Raw genomic sequence first — 17041 nt, 5'->3', positions numbered from 1 at the left:
AAGTTAGAATGTCCATTGCTTGGTTTAAGCAGGAAAAGAACTGCAGGTCTTGCAAAGAATATAGGGTTGAGATCTGGTTGGCTTAGGGCAGGAGCGGGGAATGTCAGCCCATGGGCCATAGAAGGCCTGTGAAGTCATTGGGTCTGGCCCTGCCAGGGCAGAAGGGGTGAGTTGAGTTAATTAAATGTTTGACCAAATATAACAGGATAATTTTGTGTGGCTTGTGAATGATGTTACAAATACACAAATGGCCCTTGGTAGAAAAAAGCTTGCACACCCTTGACTCAGAGGATAAAAAGCAAAAGGCAGCCACATACGCACCAATGGCTTTCAGCTACCAGCTCCAGGTTTACTATGCATTGCTGAATATTTTGTCTTATCTACTACACACCCCAGGAGGGAGAGCAGGCCTGGACTATTTAAGGTCCAGTAAGTGCAATTCTGTGCTTCCGTCTCAGTGGTGAATCCTTAGGAATACATTTTTCTAATACTTCTTGCTTGTTCCCTGGATAGACCTGGGGTGGATATCTCTTTCTCCCCCTGCCTCCCTTCTGAGCCACATGGCATTTCTGTAGGAAGGTGGTTTCATTGAGATGACATGCTGTTCTTCTCGGCCTAGCTTTCATTGAAAGTTTATTTTTATATTTCATCTTTCATTTTGTGTCATTAACAAAGTTGAAATCTCAGTTAGCAATCTGACATTGCTCAGTTTGGGGGAGTGTGAGCCCTAAAGAAGCAACAACCACAACATGCTCTTTCATAATATAAGAGCCTCCAGATGAATGTTTGAGTCCAGTTACACTTAGCACCAAGTGTTTTAATTACACCTTTTATTTGGAGATCATTGTAGATTCACATGCAGTTGTGAGAAATAATACGCAGAGATCTGGTAATGTCCAGTGGTAACGTCCTGCAGCACTCCGGCACAGTCAGGATTCACAGAGTTCTTTCACCAAGGCCCTGGTGCTGTCCTGGCACCCCCAAAATAAATTGCACCATGAAAATTCTTTTTATATATTGCTAGGTTTGATGTGCTATTATTTTATTAAGTACTTTTGCATCTTTTCTAATGTAGACATTCAGTACTATAATATAAATTTACCTCTCAGCACTGTTTCTTTTGCTTTTTTTCTTCCTGTATGCCACATATTTTGATATGCTGTTTGTTATATTTTTTCCATTCTGTGGATTTTTAATTTCTTTTACGATATCTTTTTTGAACCATGGAGTGTTTAGAAAGATGTTGTTTCTTTTCCAAGGGTTTGTAGATGGTCCTATTGTTTTTGTTATTTATTTCCAATATGATTCCAGTATGGAATATGCATGACTTCAGTTTTTTCAGATCTGAAGTTTGTTCTATGGTACAGGATATGCTTAATCTTGTTAATGAAATGTTCCATTGGAAAAAATGTGTATTCTGCTGTCACTGAGTGGAATTTTTACACATGTCAATTAGATCTTGGTAAATGTAATGTTTAGTTCTTCTATATCTTCTTTGATTTTCTGTCTGGTAATTTTAACTATTACTGAATGTGAGGTGTTTAAGTCCCAAGTGATAATTATGGATTCATCTGTTTCTTATTTCAACTGTCGGTCTTTGTTTCATGCATTTAGAGGATTTGTGGTTGTTCAGTGCCTATACTTTTAGAATTGTTCTGCCTTCTCAGGGTATTGGTTGTTTTATAATTATGTAATATTCCCCATTATCTCTAGTATTTTTTTAAATCTTGAGTCTGATGTTAATATAGCCACTTCTTCCCTTTTTCCCCTTATTGGTGTTTGCATGGTGCATATTTCCCCATCCTTTTATTTCAGTCTACCTGTGCTATTGTATGTGAAGTGAAATCCTGTGGACAGCATACTGTTGGATCTTGGTATTTTATCCACTTTGACAACCTCTGACTTTTGATTGGTCTATATAGACATACTAGAGGCCCAGAGCATGAAATTCATGCATGGGTAGAGTCCCTAGGCCTAGCCAGTGATCAGGGCTGATTGGGGCCTTCTGGCTGCCAGCTGAAGCCTTCCTTCCCCAGCTTCAGGCTGCCAGCCATAGCCTTCCTTCATTATGTGACGCCCCCTTGTGGTAATGGCATGTCATAGCAAGAGATCAAACTCCCCATCTCCTGGACAAACACCCTAGGGCACAATGCATATTAGCTATATATGTATATATATATGTGTGTGTGTGTATAAATATGTATATATATGTATGTATGTATAAATATGTATATACATATATATGTATAAATATGTATATGTGTATATATATGTGTGTGTATATATATGTGTGTGTGTGTGTGTGTATATATATATATATATCATTTAAGGTAATTATTGACATTCTCAGATCTCTCATTTTATTTGCTTATTTACTCTCTGATTTGTTTTCACTTTTCTCATTCTTCTGTTTCTCTCTTCTTACTTTTCTGGTGATTATGTGAGCATTTTAAATTATTCTGTGCTGTTTTATTTATATAGCTTTTAAAAAGTATATCTCTGTATAGTTTTCTTAGTAGTAATTCTAGGCATTACACTACACATATGAAACTATCATTGGTATTGATGTTTTACCATTTGTAAGCGAAATGTAGAAACATTGCTGCCATTTCGGTGTTTTCACCCTTCCCTCTCTTTAAATCTAATGGTTTTGGGTGTTCCCTCTATATACATTGTGCACCACATCAGAGGGTGTAGTAATTTTTGCTTCAACCAGCCATTTTACCTGTTCTGGTTTTCCTTTCTTCAGAAGTTTCGAGCTTTTCTCTGTTGTTTTTGTCCCTGTTCACAGGCCTTCCTTCAGTCACGCTGGCAGGCTTGCTAGCCCAGATCCTCTTTGTTTTCTCTCCCCTGAGGATGTTTTCGTTTCTCCCTTCATTTTTGAATGATATTGTCACAGATAGAGAATTCATAGTTGGGCAGTTCTTGCATCTCAGCATTTGAAAAATGACGTGCCATTTCCTTGTGGCCATCATGGTTTCAGATGAGAAATATAATTTTATATGAATTGTCATTCCCTTATAAATTATATATCTTTTCCCTCTGGCCACTTTCAAGTTGTTCTGTCTTTAATTTTCAAAAGTTTAATTATGTTGTGTCATGATGTGTTTTTTATTTTAATTTTATCTTATCTGGCATTTATTCAGTTTCTTGAATCTGTGAGTTTATGTCTTTCACCAAATTTAAGAAGTTTTTAGCTATTATTATTTTTAATACTCTTTCATCCATACTCTCCTCTCCCCTTCTGGCTCTCTGATAATAAAATTTATTTGACTCCTGTTTATTGTTTCAAAGGTCTCTGAGCTGTTTATTTTTTTTTTTTTCAGTCTACTTTCTCTCTGTTGTTCAGATAGGGTAAATTCTATTGATAAGTCTTCAAGTTCATTGATTCTACCCTCTGTCATTCATACTTTATTATTTAGGCTATTCCATGAGTTTGTATTCATTAAAATACTTTTTATTATACAATTTCCATTTGTTCATTTTTATAACTTTTAATTTTTCCTGAATTTTTCTGTTTTTTATTGGTTTCAAGAGATTTTATTGATTGTTTATAAGATTGTTGAAGCATTTTCATGGGAAGTGCTTTAAAGTCCTTATTAGATCAATCTAATGTCTGATCACCTCAAGGTTAACATTAGTTGACTGTCTTTTTTCATGCAACTTGTGATTTTCCAAGTTCTTCATATGATGGTTGGTTTTAAATTTTTATCTTGGACATTGTGGTTATTCTATTAAGAGTCTCTCTGTTTTAGGTTTAGCACATAGGCTACTTTTGTATGCTGTATTTGCGATGACGTTTAATATTCAGAGCTATTATAATGCTGTCTTGATCTGCTTGGCCTGTCTTGTGTCCTGTGCTGCTCGAGGAGAAGGAAGAAGTTCTGCAGGCGGGTCCCTCAGGCCGCCAGGGCCGGGAAGGGAGTACCTGGCCCATGGGAAGGACACACGTGAAGGGTGTTTGTGGCAGGATCCCCCTTGCATGTGTGTCTGGGTGGGGGAGGGCAATCTCAGGCTGCCAGGGTAGGAGAACATCTCTCCCGGTCCATTTTCATCATTGGGGCCTCTGGCTTATCCCTCTTATCCGTTCTGCCTTTCCTAGTGTTGTCTTCCTCAGAAGTAAGGGGCCTGCCCGGGCTGCCTTCTCTCCCCTGAGCTGTGGCTGGGAAATGCCAGACCTGGGTCACCTTCTTCTAGTGGACGGGGCAGTCCTCAGAGGCCTGTCACTCTGAGGGCCTCTGCACCCAGGTGTACTCTTGCCACCTCTCAGGCGGCTCCTTCTTTGCTGCTTGTGTTATTTCCGGGGCTCATTGCTGTGGTTAGAGGGAGGAGATGGGAGAAATGAGTCTGCCCCACCGTGTCTAGTCCTGACATCCGGTCAGTCCACAGACACTTGAGACCCAGCGTGAACAGTCTGTGGAGAATGTGGACACACGATCCACAGAATCTGTGTGGATGAAGGGAATGGCCAGTTGGGAACAAAGGGCTATAGAAACGGCAGAAGTGAAACCGCAGATGTCTCCAGGCAAAACGTGATTAATTGCCAAGTGAGTGACACGGGCACGGAACACTGGGGCCCAGAGGAAGGAGAGATCAATGCGTCCCCTCGCCTGACCTGAGCAATTAATCACCCAGTTTTTCAAGGGCTGTGGCGCCCATAGGACATCACTTCCAGATGAAAGAGGCTTCCAGCTGGTAATATGGGACGGACAGCTAGAAAGTAACTTCTAGAAACAAGTCACCTTCCCCCGAGTCAGCTCCGCGCTCCTTTGCTGTATGCTGGGACAGTGGGAGGCAGGGTGGTGAGATACCAGAGAGACAGGTGAGGGGCAAAACTTGGGGATACTGGTGTTCAGAAGGACTAAATCCGGGAAGCAGTGAGTTGTGGGCTGAAACATGCCGGCTGGCCCTGGGCGACCTCGGGTTTTGAGAAAACAGGTAGCAAGCCCAGCCCGTGGAGGGGCGTGCGCGGCCGGCAGAGCTCAGGGCGTGTGGAGTGGCCACAGGTTGGCGCTCCATCAGGACACTCAGAAGGTAGCAGCGCTGAGTAACGGCGATGGGGACGTGGGGCAGACCCCGAAGGAGCTGCCCGGCTCACTCTGACCTGTGCTGCTGCTGATCCCCCGCCTCAGCCCTGCCCTGTCCCTCCGGGGAGGGGGCCTGGCCGGGGTGGCGGGTGGTGTGTGGTGCAGAGGAGACAGATGCAAGGGAGGCAGAGATGAAAAATAACGCAACGTAGATGGCAAGGTTCATGTTTTAATCAGAGGATTGTCATAGGCGCAGCACTTGATAGAAGGGACTGTGTTTGGGGGTTACCATGAGGATAATAGCATTTCGTGTCCCGCTAATAAAATGGGGGACATCCCAGCAGGGTATCTCTGAAGTAGTCCATATGGTGCTAGTGGATTGTTTGTGTGTTTTTTTAGTAAACATAAAAAAGAATTGTAGCCGAAACCGGTTTGGTTCAGTGGATAGAGCGTCGGTCTGTGGACTGAAGGGTCCCAGGTTCGAGTCCTGTCAAGGGCATGTATCTTGGTTGCAGGCACATCCCCAGCAGGGAATGTGCAAGAGGCAGCTGATTGATGATTTTCTCTCATCGATGTTTCCAACTTTCTATCTCTCTCTCTCTTTCTCTCTGAAAAAAATCAATAATATATATATATATATATATATATATATATATATATATATATACACACACACACACACACACACATATATATATAATATATATATATATATATATACATACACACACATATATATGTTTGTGTGTGTGTGTGTTAAAAAAATAATTGTAAATAGTGTTTTAAATGAAACATCAAAAAGACTACTTTCCTTTCAATAGTTGAGAAAGAGTGAAGTAATATATTAGTTATCTAAAAATCATAGTAGAGAAACCTGCATTGTTGTTATTATTAGTTATTATTGAAATAGTTAAAAATTTAAAGATGACCTCTGGAAGAGGGATTGCTTAGATTTTAAACAATTCCAGTGTCCATCACAGAGAGATTTACTCTTTTTAACTGTGCCACTCCATTAAAATCATAGCAAACAAACACACAACAAAACGCAATATTTTATTACTTTTTAATCTTCACCTGAGGGTACATTTATTGATTTGTAGAGAGATAAGAAGGGGTGGAGGGGAGAGAGAGAGAGAGAGAGAGAGAGAGAGAGAGAGAGAGAGAGACATCAATGTGAGAGAGAAACATAGATTCATTGCCTCCGTACATGTCCCGCCCGGGATAGAACCCACAACCTTTCGTTTTGCGGAGCGACGTCCCAGCCAACTGAGCCACCCACCCAGGGGACACGTAATTTTATTTTGGCTTATTCTGTGTAAGTTGAAAATCTGTTTATTCAACAACAAAACATATATATTTATCACAAACTATGTGCAGCTACTCTTCTAGGCTCTGGGAATGGGACAGTGAACAAAACCCATTCAGCCCCTGCCCTTGTCTGTCTGTCTGTCTGTCTGGGACACTGTTGAAAGACCTATGGCTTATGCTTGGGGCTGGGGGTGTTGGGGAATGGTAGGAAGGAGCCATCCACTGCCACCTGTCCAGAAGGCCATATACTGACGTTAGGGCACATATTGTAAGCATGCCTTGAACAAGAGTTTGCAAACTGATAGAAAGGAATAATATATGACTGATCTTAGGAAGAATGCTCAGAATCTTATGTGTTTATGCTAAACATTATTTTAAAATATAAACTGATCTTTCTGTGCAATTAAAAAAATAACCTTTTTGAGTGTTTTCGAGGTGCTGGACTAAAAGGTGGCCCTTGGAACGAAGGTTGTGAGGGAGGACGCTGTGCTTCATGCCCCAGCCCTGAAATGAGAGCCTTACAGTCTGTGATACAAACTCTCCCCAGCACTGAAACAGAGGGCGAGAGGACTGAGATAAAATACTGTTTAAGGACAAACATGCCTTGGAAATACGCGTTTGACATACCAGTCTAGCATTACTTTCCTCATTATACCACATTTATCAGGCAAACTGGAATTGTTCCCCCAACCTCATGTATTTTATTCCCATTTCCCACTCTTTGTTCAAGCCATTCCTCCTCTTTCCCTCTCTCCTCAAAAACATCTCTGGCTTCCAAGACTTTTCCATCCCGGAGCGTGTCCTGTGGTGAATTGTCGCCCTCACCCCGCCCGGCCGCTGCTCTGCCCGCGTGAGGTCCCCCTCCCCGAGGACAGGCCTGCCTGCCCCCGAGGGGCCCCCCGGACGGCCATGGGAGGCTGCTCAGGAAATATTGAGTTGTATTTTATCATGATCCCTCGGATGTTGTGAGGATCACTTTCCCATCCCGCCGGTTTCTCCAGGGTATCCTTCGGCCCGCGGAGACTCACCGCCCACAGCCTTTGCTTCCTGTGGGCTCACGGTGGACACTGCCTCCTCTCGCAGTGTGTCCACAGGAAAGCCGTGTCCTCGGGGGGCACGTTCAGCACAACCACCCATTTCACAGTACCACCAGGCTGAGAGCCGTCTTGTTTTAATTATTGTGGGAAAGTCAGGTCCACAAGAATTCTCTGGGCACCCAGTGAGGCTGAGGCAGCCCAGGCCTATGGTTGTGCCTGCTCCACCGCCCTGCTCACCTGCCTCTGAGAGACTCTGCCGCCCCTGCTTTAGGTGCTGGGAGGGCTCAGATCAGACACAACGGCTTCCACACACGCCTGGCCTTTCCCCCGAGAAAGAGGAATGTGCTGGCTTTCCCACCCGCGGAGCCTGAGAGCTGGCTCCATCGTGCCTGCTACATCCCACCGTCTCCGAAAACTAACTTGCACAGCCCCTAACCCCTCTGCCCGCGCTGGGCCCAGCTCTGCCTTCCGAGGCCCGGCTGGTGCTGTGGCCGCTGTGCAGGGTTTTCACTCTGCGAAGGGCTACCCCGGCTCACTTCTGTTTTCTCCTCTCTCCTCTCTCCCCTCTCCCATCCCACACACTGCTGAATGGGTTACTGTCTTTTGATTTTAGTCTGTTTCTGCATGTCGTCCTGAAGTGTTAAGCATTACTCCCCTTCCTGTAAAGGAGTGATGGGTTTAAAAAAAAAAAAATAACTCTGGAATGCCCTACCTGATCTCTAGGGGGCCAACATTTTAATTAAGTAAAGGAGCCTCACCTTGAATTAAGGTGGGTATCTACTTAATGGCTCAGAGACTCCCTGTGGCCATGGGGAGGGGCGTGCAGTTCATGCACCGTAGACCCTGATTCAGGTCACGGGCAGCAGATGCGGGGTGTCTGCACCCCACGGCCTGGCGTGGGGCCTCGGTTTGCTGAACAGCACGTGCAGCTGCGGCTGCTGATCGCTTCATAAATTGGAGCTTTCATAGGTAGGCGCTGATATTATTTTGCTTTATGCTTAACCTACTTCTACATTGTGATTCTTATGGCATGGAGCTCACATTTCTCTCCAGTCAGAGACAACGGTGGTTAATTCCTAGATCATATTGATTTCCTTCCTTCCTATTCCTTCTCTTGTCCCTCTCTCCAAAATCCCTTGCCAAAGCTGCCTAGCACCACACTCCAGGTGTAATCTACTGCTTATTGTTTAGTGGTGATGGAATGTTCTGTCATGAATAGAGACGGATGATGAGCACACGTGCCTCTGAAATCTCTTTATTGGAATAATTTTGAGTGGTCAAAATTAGGCATATTTAAGAAATGTTGCCAAATCATTTCTGTTTCATTTAATATAAAAGCCAGGCATTGCAGGTGAGGAACAACTCATTTTGTGTGTGTGTGTGGGGGGAGGGTTGTTGTTGTTGTTGTTATTTTGAGAGAGAGAGAGAGAGAGAGAGAGAGAGAGAGAGATACATCAATGTGAGAGAAACACCCATCAGTTACCTCTTCTACACAATCTGATTGGGGATTGAACCCATAACACGGGCATGTGCCCTGAGTGGGAAATAGAACCCACAACCTTTGTGGAATACAAGCCAGTGCTCAGCCAAATGAACCACCTGGCCAGGCAGAGGGATGACGCTTGAATTCACTTAAAATCAGGTTCCCTGACCATAACTTGCTTATAAAAACTGGATGTCAGTCAGCTAAGGAGAGTGAAGCTGCGGTGACAAACAGCCCTGATTCACTGGCTTTCAGTGGCGTGGTTTGCAGACGTGTCTGTCACGGTTGCACTTCACTTCTGCTTCGGGAAATGGCCGCCCGGAGACCCAGGCTGCCTCTCACGTCAGAACAGCAGGCTGTGCTCGCAGAGCTGCTCCCCTCGTCCCCGCCCGCACTCTGAGCAGCTCTCTCAGCAGGCGCACATCCTTCAGTTCCTCCCTGATTAATGTCCTTGCCAGGCTGTTTTCACTTGTGCAGAGTGTCTTTGGGCTAAAACATCTTTTGGGTGAAGAGCATCTTTTATAGACAAAAAGAAAGGATAAAAGGAGGAAAGATGAAACAGTTGGATTATTGAAAGCTGTTCTGCACACGTGCACACATGCGTGTAGAATTCTCATATTTACTGCTTTGGCTTTTGCCTATCACTTCGCTTAAACACCCCTATTTGGACTAAAACCACTTTCTAGTGGGTAAAAAATGCATCATTATAAAAACTGAAATCCTAGCCTCCTCCCCTGGCCCCACAGGATGGAGGGAAGTTATGTTTATGGCTGCCTACGTGTAGAGAATTCTCTGAACTCGCTGAACACTGTAAAAGGGCTGAAAGGAGAGGTTTTATACACATTTAAAGACGTAATGCTTCCCTTCAGGATGTTGAGTGGCTTTATGAACGGGTGTCCTGCTTCCTCAAGTGGGAAAACAAACCGGTGGAAGGAATGAGGCATCGTTATTAGTAAAAATATGTCCTGCCAGTCTTTCCACAGAATATTCCTTCTGCATTAAAATAAATGGTTTTCTCCCCATCAGACTGTGCTTGGCCTCGGCTATGAGGGCATTACACATTCCTAGCGGGAGGAGAGCCTGTGCTGAGGGCGTCAGAGATGCACAGTGCAGCAGGCCCAGCTTGCTGAAACCCGCTTCTGTTTGTGTCTAACAGACGTCTTTGGGTTTATGGCGCTTCACGGGCTCCATGAAGATGTTAAACAATCACAAGGATATTTTTGGAAGCAATTCACACTCAAAATGTCTTGAGTTCATAGTAGTAAAGCGTTACAGAAGAAACTTAACAGTTTTCTATAAATTTAATTGCTGCCTTGAAGTAATTATGTCTAGAGGACAGAATACTGTATATATTTTATTATCCGTCAGTTTCTTTTTTAATAGGAGTGCTGTGCTTTGTACAGGTCGATTATTTTTGATAGTTTCTGTAATTAATGTTTAATTATATTTTATTATCCTCATTTTTACTGCATCACCTTGGTGATAACCAAGGCTTTTCTAAACACTGCGCTTCCAAGGAGTGTTTCATGTGTGCACCCCATTACCTTCCTAACATTTCCACAGAGTCTCAGGAGATATATATGTACACACATATGTATATATGCATGTATACAATATACATACATATACATAGATATTTGAGAATGTGTACACACACACACACACACACACATATATACCTTTGTGTATTAGAAACTATATGAAATCTATCTTCTCTGTTGTAAAGCAGAATAGCCTTAAAATGTGACTGACGATAGGGAAAAAAACTAAGCATTCTGTATAATTATCAGAATGGCAAATTGTTAATTAAGTAATTTTAGTACCATGGCATTTTAATTTCCCTGCATCTGTATAATGCTAAGTGGGCATGAAAATACACCACTGACACTGTCCGCAGGACTTAGTCTGCGAGGATTTGGTTGGTTTGAGTGCGGTGCCCGGATGGATCAGCATCCTCCATCACACTTTTCCTGTGTTCACAAAAGGTGCCTGCAACAGTGCCCCAGGCAGGCGAAGCCATGCCGTGGCCAACACTCCAACCCACAAGACGGACTCGATTCTTGAGAAGCGTTTCTTACGTCTCCGCAGTGACCCACGCAGGAGTATGGGGGAGGCTGGGACGTCCTTCTGTGACTGTCATCACAGCAGGAGGGTGCCGGCAGGAGGCAGCCGCGCCTCCCTCGGCCATCCACCCCATTCTGCCTCTCTGTCCCCCCATTCTGCCTCTCTGTCCCCCCATTCTGCCTCTCTGTCCCGTGACTGCACTCCGCTGTGCTGGTTCCAAATTGTCGCCATCTATCCCTTGGTCTCTCATTTTCACATAATTGTCCTGCCTATTTTTAACAACTGGCATTTCCCCTCCTGTTCTATATAAAACAGAGCCCCAGTGAGGATATTACAATATAATTTTCTCAGTTCATTGGTTAGCCACTCCAATACAGGATGAAATAATAAATTTTGATGAATTTGAGAAGTTACAGCTATTACGGATGCTCAGTCTTCAAAAGACTGTCATTGGACATAGAAGGATTTAAAATTAACCAGAGTGACTTTTGTTTAAATGGCACGTTCTCTTCTAGGTATTTGCAAATTGAATTTATGGTCATTTTTATAAAGAAGGGAGGGGAAATGAACATCTGTGAGTATCTGTATGAGTCTGTTTTAGATGCTTTCTCAGTTGCATATGATATATCTTCATCCAAGAACCTTGCAGGTTAGGAAGTCTTGTCTCCATTTTATACAGCGGAGGAGAGAAGCATTAACTCATCAGATACTGAATCGATAGCCAGATAGCTGCCAAGAGGCACAAGCGGCTTTGGATGTCTGTCCCCACTCCCCCACCCTAGATCACACAGCATGAATGTGAGGGGCCATTGAAGTCCCTCCATGCAGACCCCTCTCAGATTTCAGGGCCCGGGAAGTGGGGTGATCTTTGTGTCCCCAGGCTGTAGTGCGGACCCTGATGTGAGCCCTACACGGTGCTTGAGGTCCTCGTAAGGACTAGCCCTCAGTGCTTTCCGGTACCCGGCCCTGTTTGAAGCACCTTGCCGTATATTATCTTACTGACTTGACTCTATGGAGTACAGCGCCGCTATCACCCCATTTTACAGGTAAGCAAACTAGCACACCAGAGGTCACGTCGCCAGTTAGAAAACCGGGCACCCAGCTGCACAGCCTGATGTGAGGGCGGTGGGCCTTGCATCCGCCGGCCCTTGGAGTAGGGAGCACAGGGCTCTGGCCACGGGACATGGTCACATCAGAGGGCTCTGCACACGCACCCCTTTCCATCTCACAGTGCAGAGTTCAGGTGAGCTGTTTATTCTAAGGAGCGATGTTTCTAGCAAAGCTTAGAACTAAGAATAGACAGGACTGGGAAATCATGGGAGGCAGAAGAGCCAGACGTTGGCAGCAGGTCCAGGTGAGCATTTTCGGGTGGGAAGCCTGGGATGGAGGGCACCAAGCAGGGTCTGGTGCTTGGAAAACGAAGGGCAGTTCTGGGTGGAGCGGGAGAAGCAGAACTCAGCTAGGACCTGCACCTCCGGCTACAGCCTCCACAGTCTTCTCAGGAAGCCGGGCACGGCCAGGACTGCGGAGAAAATCAGGCTGTTGCATTTACTAATGAACTGACTGTTTATAAAATTACCCTCTGCTCAAACCTTCCTCTTCACCCAACCGGGCCTCTGTCTGTCTGTCTCTCACTAGAACGCTGTACATTTCTGACACTAACTTGCAAATACACTACAATTTAGAAATGCGACATGCAGTTTTTACCAAAATGAGGGTTTCATGATATCAATAAAAATGAGGCTGGAGAACTGTTTAGGGCATAGGCAGGGCCATTGGTGAATTACCAACCAGGACAATGACATGGTAGATCTTTTTTGTAAAAGAGAAATTCTTGGAAGAATCACACTCGGTCATCTTTGTAAAAGTAATCCTCTTTATGGATCAAAAAACCACGGAGAAGTTCATCCTCAGGGGTCAGAGAATTTATTTTGAAAAATAATTATGGCTTGATTCATTCTTCACTTAAGACCGAGTGCATGGTTGCAGTTAGAACATAAAGTATTTTATAAAAATAAATAAAATTTATTTTTTAGCTTTTGGGTGAAATACAAGTTTATTTTACTCTTTAGTGTAGGACCTCAGCTTCTGTTTTCAGTGGCTTCCTTTTGTCCTGCCCCTTTTTGGCACCAAATCAGATAAGGGTCGTCTGTGTCCTCAGGCACATTTTTTGGATGTAGGCATATGTATTCACATTATTATCTAATTTCTTCAGCATTAATTTTCTATCTGAAAATTAGATTTTATTTTCTGCCCTGACAGAGTATGTCAAAAACTTTTTAACCTGTTGACCGGGGAGTTCCCTTTTCAGTTATGCAACTTACAACGGGCACATGCTCTTTCACTAGGACGTGTCAGTACGTCACACCCGGTGGACGTAATTTCATATTATTATTTTTTTAAATTTATATTTAAAATAAATGAAAAGACTATGAAATATATATTTTTTCGTTTATTTATATATAAAGCACAAAGGAAAATACAAAATTACAAACAAATAGAAAAGAATACCAACAAAAAAATTGAAACATCGAATTAAAAAATTAAAAATTTACAAACAATTATAAAGATAACAAAAAATATACTTTTTATTTCGATACACAATAAAAAATAAAAAAGTTAACAATTGCAGAACAATAAACAAAAGAACACAAATAAAATAGAAATATTGAGTTTAAAAAATTGAAATATAGATGTAAAAATTCAAGACTCAACTTTCGTGTGATATATTTTAAAGCAATTGTTGACACACAGTGCTACCTTACAATCCAGACACCAGTATGTAGATTCTTTCCTAACACCTTTTTTGTAGCAAACTCGGCATTTCCTGGATTTAGTTTTTCCTATATCGATTTTCATTTGTTCTGGAAAATGCCTTTCAACTAAGCGTGATGGTTTAAATGTAGAGCTGCTTGTTGATGTCTTTGGGTGGGTTTTCACTATGTTGTTATCTACCAATTTCTCTAGGCACTCTATCAAAAAGTGTAATCGATCCAACTGACCTTTATCTTTTTTTGTATATAATATATGCATTGAAGCAGCACATATCAATTAATCGTAGAAAAAATTTTTTATAAAACTTTTTTACCCTATTATGGGCAGCCGTGTAGGCCACCATAACTCCATTTCCCAGATCTACGCCGCCCATATTCTTGTTATAATCCAGGACAACATTCGGCTTTTCTTGCCTTCTTCCTCTCTTTTCAATCATTGTCTTTTCATCATTATGAATAGAACTGAGCATCAATACGTCTTTTTTATCCTTCAATTCAAAACCATAAGTTTGTCTTTGAATCTTACTATATGTTCCTTTTTCTGTAATTTTTTTGTTTTTATTTCACTGGGGATTCCGACTCTGTTTATCCTCATTGTTCCAACAATGTCTGTATTGTTTTGACACAAGAGTTCAGTCAAATGAATTGACCTATAGAAATTATCTAAGTAAATCCTATGCCCTTTATTCAGTAAGTCATGTGTTAACTCCAAAACAATTCTTGTTGAACACTTCCACCACTTTCACTAGCGAAATTATACTGATTCCCTCCATGTCTTAAATTCGTGTCCAGACATGTATGGATGACTAATACCTTTGTTGTTTGGAAATATACGTTCCGCCCATTTCAGGGCGCAACATATATTTCAAGGACGTATTCATATGTCTGACCCATACCTGATATTGTTTACGTTTGATGTATTTATACATCCCGCTCGGTTAATAGGTTAAGACTTTGCTACAATACTGGTCGGGCAAGAAACATAAATAATGCAGTTTAAGTTAACAGATTTATATGTTAGTCTAATTTTCCTGTTGTAAATACACATAATAGATGCTTAAGAAATGCTTGCTAAGTGGATGGATATATTCTCCATCTATGAATTATACAGTTAAATATACTCTTCTAATCCCAAGATTATAAAATAAAACGACTTATGGGTATGGCAGTTCATTAAAAATACACAAAAAATACAATAAATATTTACTTGGCCATATTATTCTCATCATTATTAATGGTAATGAATAACTGTGATCATTCAAAGAACCAGCATTTAATTATCTGCCATGCCCCAGGCACTGCGGTACAGAATACAGTGACTTTCTCTCTCTATTACCCAACAGCATATTTAGATTCAGCACATACTTTCATTCTTTCTCTTCTGGAATCCTTGTCACATGTTCACCCCCACACCTCCTCTCCTTCAGCTTGTTACCCCCTTAATTTTTGACAGGTTAAAAAATAAAAACGAAAAGCCTAGAAGCCCAACCACAGATGCCGAAGTGCTTGGCTGAGGAAGGAGTAGAGAGATCGCCCAGTTAGTCTCTATGTGGTGAAGCTACATCCAGTGTCACTGTGGATTGATCATGTGCATTTATCAAAACTGAACTGATATGGCTGCTTTAGCTTATAAAATTATTTTGTTAGTAATGCTTTATTGTCTGCTTCTTAAATTGCTCTTAGGAATTTGATTTTTAACATTTTTTGCTAATGCCTAGGAAAAATACAAGAAACTTTATTTTAAAAGTACTGGGAATAGTGAGTAGAAAGATAGTTTGTTCCATTATCTGATGTTTGAAACATTATTTTGAAACTAGAGGCCCGGTGCACGAAAATTCATGCACCAGAGGGGGAATCACTCAGCCCAACCTGCCTCCTCTCACAGACCAGAGCCCTCAGAGGCTGGAGGCAACCCAGCGATCAGGGGAAGGCAACCCCCCATCACACCTCTGCTGCTGCCATTGTCAGCAGCGCAATCTTTGGCCAGCCCTGGTTATCTGAACCTTGGGGGGTCCTGGGGGCTGGGGGGCTATAGGGGTTGGAGGACTCCGGAGACAGGTGCCCCAGTGGGGCTGAGGGGATTGGGTGCCACCATCTTGTGGCTGTGGGGTGCTGCCATCTTTGAGGTTGTGGCAGTCAATTAGCATATTCCCTCCTTATTGGCTGTGGGCACTGCCATCTTTGTGACAGCATGAGGGTCAATTAGCATATTCCCTCTTTATTAGATAGGATTTCATTTAATTCTTGACAGGCCTGTTAGGCTGGTACTGTTGTTTTTCCACTTTACAGATGAGGACTGTGAAATCAGAATAGTTTGCTCAAGGTCACCTTGACAGTGGCAGAGCCAGGATTGAAATCCAGAATTGTTCTGACTCCCAGCCCTGGGCTGGCTTCCAGCGTGCCTGTTTTCCTAAGTGAAATAAAACGATTTCCTGAAACTGGAACAAATAGGAGCTTACTTGAAAATATTACTGGTCCTTTCAACAAAAGCCCTCTGCTTTTATCTTTCCAAGTATAACTTTATTTGGAGGAATTAAACTTAGAATAAATACATCCAGAGGCTTTTCACCTTTTTCTTTAGCAATATTCACGTCGCTCTCGTTGGAGAGTGGGATGTTGACATGAGCTAATGGTAGAGAAGGCCAGGTTTTTGTTGCTGTGTGTGTGAGCATGTCTGCATGTGTGTTTTGACACCACGGTTTCCTCAGGTGTTTTCCTGCAGGGACCGCCGGTTTGGGTGAGAGAGGGCTGCAGTGTTGGTAGCTCTGGGTGGACTTCCTGGGGCAGTGCCTTTAGGACCTTTGTTCTTTTTTAGCGTCAGGCAAGGAGGGCCCTTGGGGGAGAGCAGAAGGTCCCGAAGAAGCTAATTTGGGGAAAAGTGAATAATGTATCCTTCAACAAGACCCTTGTTGTCCACTATTCATGTTTATCCACCTTCCTCTTTTGAGTTTTTCTATTTCAACTGAAATATGATTGACATATGTTTCTAATATCTTTTTATTGATTACAGAGAGGAAGAGAGGGGAAGAGAAAGATAGAAACAATGATGAGAGAGAATCATTGATTGGCTGTCTTTGCATACTCCCTACTGGGATCAAGCCTGCAAGTGAGGGACTGGGGTGGTTTGCAGGCCGTACACACCCCCATTGGGGTGAGGGTCCCCACTGTGGGGGCATGGCCGGCCTGGGAAAGGGACTGAGGGTCGTTTGCAGGCTGGCCACACCCCCATCAGGGTGAGGCTCCCTGCTGAGGGTGTGTGGCCGGCCTGGGCGAGCAGCTGAGGGCCGTTTGGGGGTGGTTTGCAGGCCAGCCAAGCCCCTAACTTTGTCCAGAAGGACACCTGGAAGG

At 43.0% G+C, this 17041-nt stretch overlaps 1 protein-coding gene across 2 annotated transcripts in view; it reads left to right on the top strand.

Moving 5' to 3' along the window:
* AFF3 (AF4/FMR2 family member 3) overlaps nucleotides 1-17041 on the top strand; it is a 459937-nt gene that overhangs the window by 132369 nt on the left and 310527 nt on the right. The window lies entirely within an intron of this gene.

Source organism: Pipistrellus kuhlii, unplaced genomic scaffold (genome assembly GCF_014108245.1).
Source record: "Pipistrellus kuhlii isolate mPipKuh1 unplaced genomic scaffold, mPipKuh1.p scaffold_m20_p_27, whole genome shotgun sequence".
Lineage (NCBI taxonomy): Eukaryota > Metazoa > Chordata > Mammalia > Chiroptera > Vespertilionidae > Pipistrellus > Pipistrellus kuhlii.
This window is presented reverse-complemented; position numbering and strand designations above follow the sequence as displayed.